At 43.6% G+C, this 6747-nt stretch overlaps 1 pseudogene; it reads left to right on the top strand.

The window, feature by feature from the left end:
- Positions 1 to 1824: 1824 nt before the first annotated feature.
- LOC146180977 (uncharacterized) lies at positions 1825 to 6560 on the top strand (annotated as a pseudogene).
- The last annotated feature ends 187 nt before the right edge of the window (positions 6561 to 6747 follow it).

The following is a 6747-nucleotide window of genomic DNA, read 5'->3' as shown; positions in this document are numbered from 1 at the left end:
TGGTGCGTCTGTTTAGCCAATTGTCAAGTCAGTAGGATAGACATGATTGAAACCGCGAGCAGGACGCCTTCCAGTATTATTATCGAACCCAGAATTTCTTAAAATAGGGGAGTCCTGAGGTTATCTGGGAGGAGGTACGGATGAATAATGATATACACCGTATACATACGCCACCTCGTCGAGTGCGGCCAGTCCGCTAGCGTATTGTCGGACGAATCTACCAGGTGGCGTGAGAGAACTCGCAATGTTTTCGCATTACTGCACCTAAGACTTAAGCCCACCCTTGAAATACTTCTCCTAGAAAGACGCGCCTTTCGCGGGTCTGTATTTTGCAGTATGAAATCTCCCAGGGAAACAAGAGTATTGGCGCTCTGTGGGCGTACAGATGGAATGATAGGAACAGCCTTGCACACTGTTTGAAGCACAACCTAAATCTGATGCCTTTGGTGAGAGGTTTGAGCAAGGTATATAATTGTAAGCGCATTTGGCTGAGTGCTAATGCGCGGACAAGCTGTCTGGCTTCAACGTCACGTAGCCCGCCATGCTTATTGACAATAGGGCGGACTAGGTGCGTGAGCTGGTAGCAAACATTTATGGTTATAGACACGTAGGCCTGATCAATTGACTCATCGATGTGAAGTCCAACGATCCAGCAGGGCGATACGCGTGAGGTGGGTTGACCCGCAATTGTGCGAATAATTATATCGCTAATTTGGCATTGATAGCGACAGAGTGCAATGAGTACCAATTCAGACTGTTTAGGTGCGGGAGTGGGCCTGATGTAATAAAGATAACTAATGACTGTATTGATATTTTGCTGCAAGGCCTCCCCTACTATCCCGCGAGACCCAGCGGTGCACCGAAGAGTAAGGTAGTTTGTACAGAACGTACTATCGTGCGCAAAAGTGGAGAGACCAGGGCTTCGACGACCGGAGTGGCTGCGGGGGCACACCACAGCGCGGCTATCTCGCTCTGCTCGCTTGGTGCGAGAGTGCCCACCATGACGCACAACGTTTCCCTCGCTCTCAGGTTGGTGGTTATCATGACTGAGAAACTCCCAGTGAGGCGTTCGACTAATCTGTTTTTGACGAGTGAGCCAAAGGCAGCGGCTTTGCATAGTGTTCAGAAATAGCGCAGTCTTACATTAGTGTATGGAGTGGGTAGTAACGCTGAGTCGACTCAATTTACTCTGCAAAGAAAAAGGCAAATTTAATTATAATGGCGCCGACGTTTCGTATTTTCTCCCTACAGAAGGAATTGGGGTGTGATTGTATCTTGGCTAGCTAACTCGACGGCACAATAATTTCGCCATTAAATTCAACTAATACCCGAGTCCAATCGGCGATTCGGAACAAGCTTTTTTGTTCCATGAACCAGAAAGCGCATTTGAGATTATGATTTGTATTAATGTGCTCATTCCTGAATGGATGAGCCTTGTGCTGTATCATTCGGTCGCTGTCATGAGTTCCTCCAGAGCAGAGGCACGGGAGAGTTTCGAGCCCACACTAGATGTGAACTGTTTGTCGGCGCCATAAAACGGGATGTGCCTGAATGCACAATCCACCCGGCCTAAAATTGCTAGCCTGTTCACCGACACGTTTCCGTAAGACGCATAGTTTTGTACACGAAATATGCAAAAAATGCTCTCTGTTTTTTTCTGGGCACGCTGGTAGGGGCTCGAAGCGAGTTAGAGCATGCGAACTGTTTTATCAATTGATGTGCAGCGTGAGCCGCTATCGCAGTGAAGCTGATCTTCTATCGGAAATTAAAGCAAAATTAAAGCTAAGCGAATGCAGAGTGCCGTGCCCTCGGCTGGCAAGCAACATGTCTAAGCCTCCGCTACTGCTTTTGCAGATTTTGCCGTGCAGTTTTACCGCTACAACAACTAGCAACGGTCATCGACTGGCCTTCTTCCGGATGCCTCGTGGCAATGATAGTGTGCAATGCCTGATCTTCGACTACCGTAAGTCATCTGTGACGTCGTCACTCGACGCCGTACTAAAGGAGCCTCGCAGCGACCACTGCTTCAGAGGGCATGGCATTTGGCTGGCAAGCAACATGTCTAAGCCTTCACTACTGCTTTTGCAGGCAAGTGTTCCGAGCAATACGATTGCTTATTGTAGTGACCACCGCTTCTTGAGGTTCTTGCCGTGCCCTCGAAACTGTGAAAGTTTGTATGACTGCTGGTCAATGCTTCTTTTATTGCTTATGTTGGGAGACGTTGAACAGAATCCCAGGCCAAAAGTAAATGAGAAGTTGGATGAAATTCTTGAGAACCAAGTTGCGTTCGCACTTAAGATGGATGACATCAAAGTGAAATTGCTGAAGTGAGAGCAAAAAACGACAACGTACAGGGCCGTTTGATGCATTTTATGCGATGAATAGCAGGATTTGTAAGTTAGAAGAAATAGTCGAACAGCAGGCTGCAAAGCTTGTTGATGATGAGAACTGAAGCAGACGTAACAATTTACGAATATTTGGCGTCACTGAAAATGAGACAGACACTGAAACGGAAACAGAATCAAAACTGAAGGAAGTTGTTGTGAGGAATATATTTCGGAAAACTGTGGGCGTGCAGGGTGACACAGTGGAGCGAATTTATCGCCTTGGTAAAGCCCAACCACAGAAATGTAGACCGGTTGTGGTTTCTGGATTGTGGGGTTTAACGTCCCAAAGCGACTCAGGCTATGAGAGACGCCGTACTGGAGGACTCCGAAAATTTCGACCACCTGGGCTTCTTTAACGTGCACTGACATCGCACAGCACACGGGCGCCTTGCTTTTCGCCACCATCGAAAAGCGGCCGCTGAGGCCGGGATTCAACCCCGCGTCCTTGGGCGCAGTAGTCGAACGCCGTAACCACTGCGCCACCCCGGCGGGATGAAATGCAGATCAGTTATTCTTAAATTTTATGATTCCAGAGAAAAAGAGAGTCTGCAGACAAAAGGCGCAAAGCTGAAAGGAACTGCTTGGCGTATTAGTGCTGATTATGCTAAAGAAACTGTAGAAGTACGCCGAAAACTATGGGAAAGTGCGGTCGCAGACAGGGCTAAGAAGGGAAAGGTCTTTCTTGATTATAATAAACTTCGCGTAAACAACGAAACCTAGGTCTGGGACCACAGACGAAACGAACGCTGTCTTATGTCTACAGGCCACGGAGATAAGACTGGTAATTCCAGACAGCATCAGACAGATGAACCAGGTAGCCCAGCTGATCTCGATTCCTCAATCAAAAGTGTGACGTTCGACACGCATCGCAGATATAGCTACGCCTTTTAAGTTTGAATGCGCGAAGCATTGTAAATGAGACTACAGAATTAGAATTCTTGCTCCTTTCGCAAAGCCCGCATGTTGTAACAATAACAGAAACCTGGTTGAATAACAGTATATCTTATGACTGCATTGCTCCTCCGGGCTATATGTTGTTTAGAAAAGACTGGGACACACGTGGTGGGGGCATTTGTATAATAGTAAAAACTCTATCTGCTGTAATGGTGGATTGCAATGTTGCTGATGAAGTTTGGTGCAAGACAGTTTTATAACGTTACTTACATTATCGTGGCTGTGTACCGTGCACCCTCTGCTTCGCCTGAGTTCCTGGATGTACTGCACACTCTTTTTATGTGAAAATGTCAAAACGAGCACGAGACTAATAATGACCGGCGATTTTAACCTACCACACATAAATTAACAACGCCTATGTTCTGTTGGTCCTGATTCATCTAACGGAGAGAAACTATTAGAAATTATGTTTTCGTATAACCTGAAACGAATTGTGCCAGAGGATACTAGAATAACGCCCAATTCGCGGTCATTGTCGGACTTGGTGTTCCTGTCAAATAATATAGAAGAGCACACTGTTAACGTTGAAGATGGCGTCTCTGACCCCAAGATGATTGTTGTTGCCATACCACTTAAAACCAGTGAGTGCTCAAGGCTTTATATCCCTGTACGAGTTAGGGATTATGGATGTCCGGACGTCACCTTCATTCTTGAATACCTGGAATCTGCCTTTGATGATTTTGAAATTGAGTATGACTCGAAAACAGTAGAAGAGCTGTGGTAGCATTTTAAGATCGTTACACTGCGTTGACAGGTATATTCCAACTCGTGTTAAAGCACCGAAGCCCCCTGGATCACCACGGACATAATTCATATGAAACGAAAAATAAAAAGACTATGTAAAAAGAAATATAAACGTATTCAATATTTGCGACTTCGTGCTGAGCTGAAGCAAGCGTTGAAAGCAGCTAAACAAACGTTCTTCGATGAAACGCTTAGCCGCTTCCTCAAAACGTCACCGCAAAAGTTCTAGCGATACTTTAGTGGTAGAAAGGAGAGAATACAGGAAATTAAGCACGGAAATCAGGTGGTGATAATAAAGGAGCACATAGTAGATGACTTTATTCCCTTTTTCCAGTCCGTAATCAGCGCAACCAAAGATGACATAGACCTTAGTTCAGAATGCTTATTGTCTAGCCAAATGGATGATGTTATATTTACGCAGGAGGGCGTATTTCAGCAGCTCCTCGATTTGGATGCTAGAAATTACCAGAAAACATACCAGCCCAGTTTCTTCGAATATATTCCGAGTGGGCGTCGCGATACCTTAAACTTGTTTTTCAAAAATCCTTAACATACCGATTGTGTGCCACAAGATTGGCGCAATGCAGTAGTAATTCCGGTGTTTAAAGGGGGCAATAGAACACTTGTAAATAACTACCGCCCAATATCGTTCACATCGATTTCTTGTAAACGTATGGAACAAATTATAGCCAAGCACATCTTTCATCACCTGAAAACAAGCTGTGTACCTTATCCTCATTAACACGGAATTAGAGCAGGTCTTTCAACCACTACACAACTCGTAGAGGCAATTCACTATTTGACAATGACGATTGATGCAGAGCAGCAGATTGAGGTAATCGCTGTAGATTTTGCGAAAGCGTTTGATAACGTGTCGCACAATAAATTATTTTTAAACTTGAATGAGCTGGAATTAATACGAATATTGCAAAATGGATTGAAGCATACTTAAAGAATCGTAATCAGGTTGTCAAAATAACTGGTAATGTGTGCGGTTCACTATCGGTGCTTTAAGGAGTTCCGCAAGGTTCTGCTCTGGAACAGTTGTTATTTGTGGTGTATATTAATGATATCTCTGCTTCCATAGAACCAAATGTACGACTAAAGCTATTCGCTGATGACTGTTTAATTTATTCTACATTTAGAAACACTGACGACTAGCTTAGAATTAACAACTCTTTAAGGCTTTGAGCGAATGGTGCAAAAATGGAACATGCAAATAAATTATTCGAAATCAACATACACCCACATTACAACAAAGATGTCTGTTCTTTCGTTTCCAAACTTCATTGGTGACAAGTGTATGGTAAATGTAACTCAGTTCAAGTATCTACGAATGACAATAAATCAAAAGTTAAATTGGGGCACACTTATAGAAGACGTATGTTCTAAAGCATACCAGATGTTATAATTCCTAAGAAAAACATTGCAGCATGCTACACGGGTTTGTAAGACTAATTGCATATAAAGCTTTTGTGAGGCCAATCCTTGAGTAGGCGTCAGTAGTATGGAAGAAGCAGGGCGAACACCAAGGCCGCCTTTGACTATCTTTAATCCCCGGCTGTCCACACGATTCTCAATATGCAAACATGGGCTCAATTTCTACCGCCCGCTCCCTCTTTCAATACTCGTCTACCTCCTTCTGGTCGTTTTGTTTGCAGATTCCTGCCTTAATTTGCAACAAGTAGTATGGAGTCCTAATCAATATATTTAGAGAAATAATTAGAAAGAGTTCAGAGGTACGCAGTAAGCTTTATTTGTGGCCGATATCGAAGGATATAGTTTGTTACAGATATGCTCGCTTCCTGTAACCTTGATTTATCAAAAAACACGTAGACAATAAAAAAAATCGGCTGAAGCTATTATTCTAGATGCTTCAAGGACAGATAAATATTGATACGGAAACATACATACAAGCATCAAGCAGACGGAGTTCTAGAACAAATCGTAGTCGGATAATTCAGCCGTACTATACGCCCGTAGTGAATATCAGAAATTCTTTCTTCCCTCATGTAATTGAAATATGGAATGACTTGCCAATGAGTGTTGTGCAACTGAGTGACCTGCATGAATTCGAACGATCTCTGGATAACCATCTGCTTGAAAGTGCCATTTTGATGCTTGACTGAATGTACAGTTTGATGCTGACGTAGTCAGTGCTGTGCATAATGCTGTTTTTCTATGACGTTTTTATACCCTCTCTGTAAGAACCCTCGTATGAGGGTTGACAGTATTGTTAAACAAATAAAATGAATTAAAATAAATTCCTAGATTTTCAGTGACAACCACGCCACATATATGCGATAGCGTTATTTTTTAAAGCATGCAAGATGATTGTGTTACTGTGTATGTAATGAAATGACAGCGATAATATTGTTTGTTTCTGAATCGTTTAGTGTGTCATGGAAATTTCTTTTTTTGAGTGACATAGCCCACATTGCATATCCTGTCAGTGTCTACGTTTCTTTCAGGTGAAGAGTTCGAGCTGAATGTGATCATGACAGGCTTTTACCATGAGAAGTGTAGATTTTCATGCCTTCTCTCAGAAGTATGCTCGTGATTTTACGAGGCTGTCATGCTTCAAAGGTGTGTGTGTGTGCGGGGGGGTGGGGCGGGGGGGTATTCAGACGGTGCCGCTGCTGGCGCTGGTGGACAATATTTT

This window comes from Amblyomma maculatum, chromosome 8, assembly GCF_055883805.1.
Source record: "Amblyomma maculatum isolate TAMU_Amacu chromosome 8, ASM5588380v1, whole genome shotgun sequence".
Lineage (NCBI taxonomy): Eukaryota > Metazoa > Arthropoda > Arachnida > Ixodida > Ixodidae > Amblyomma > Amblyomma maculatum.
Note: the sequence above shows the minus strand (reverse complement) of the source record. Positions and strands in the feature narration are given on the sequence as shown.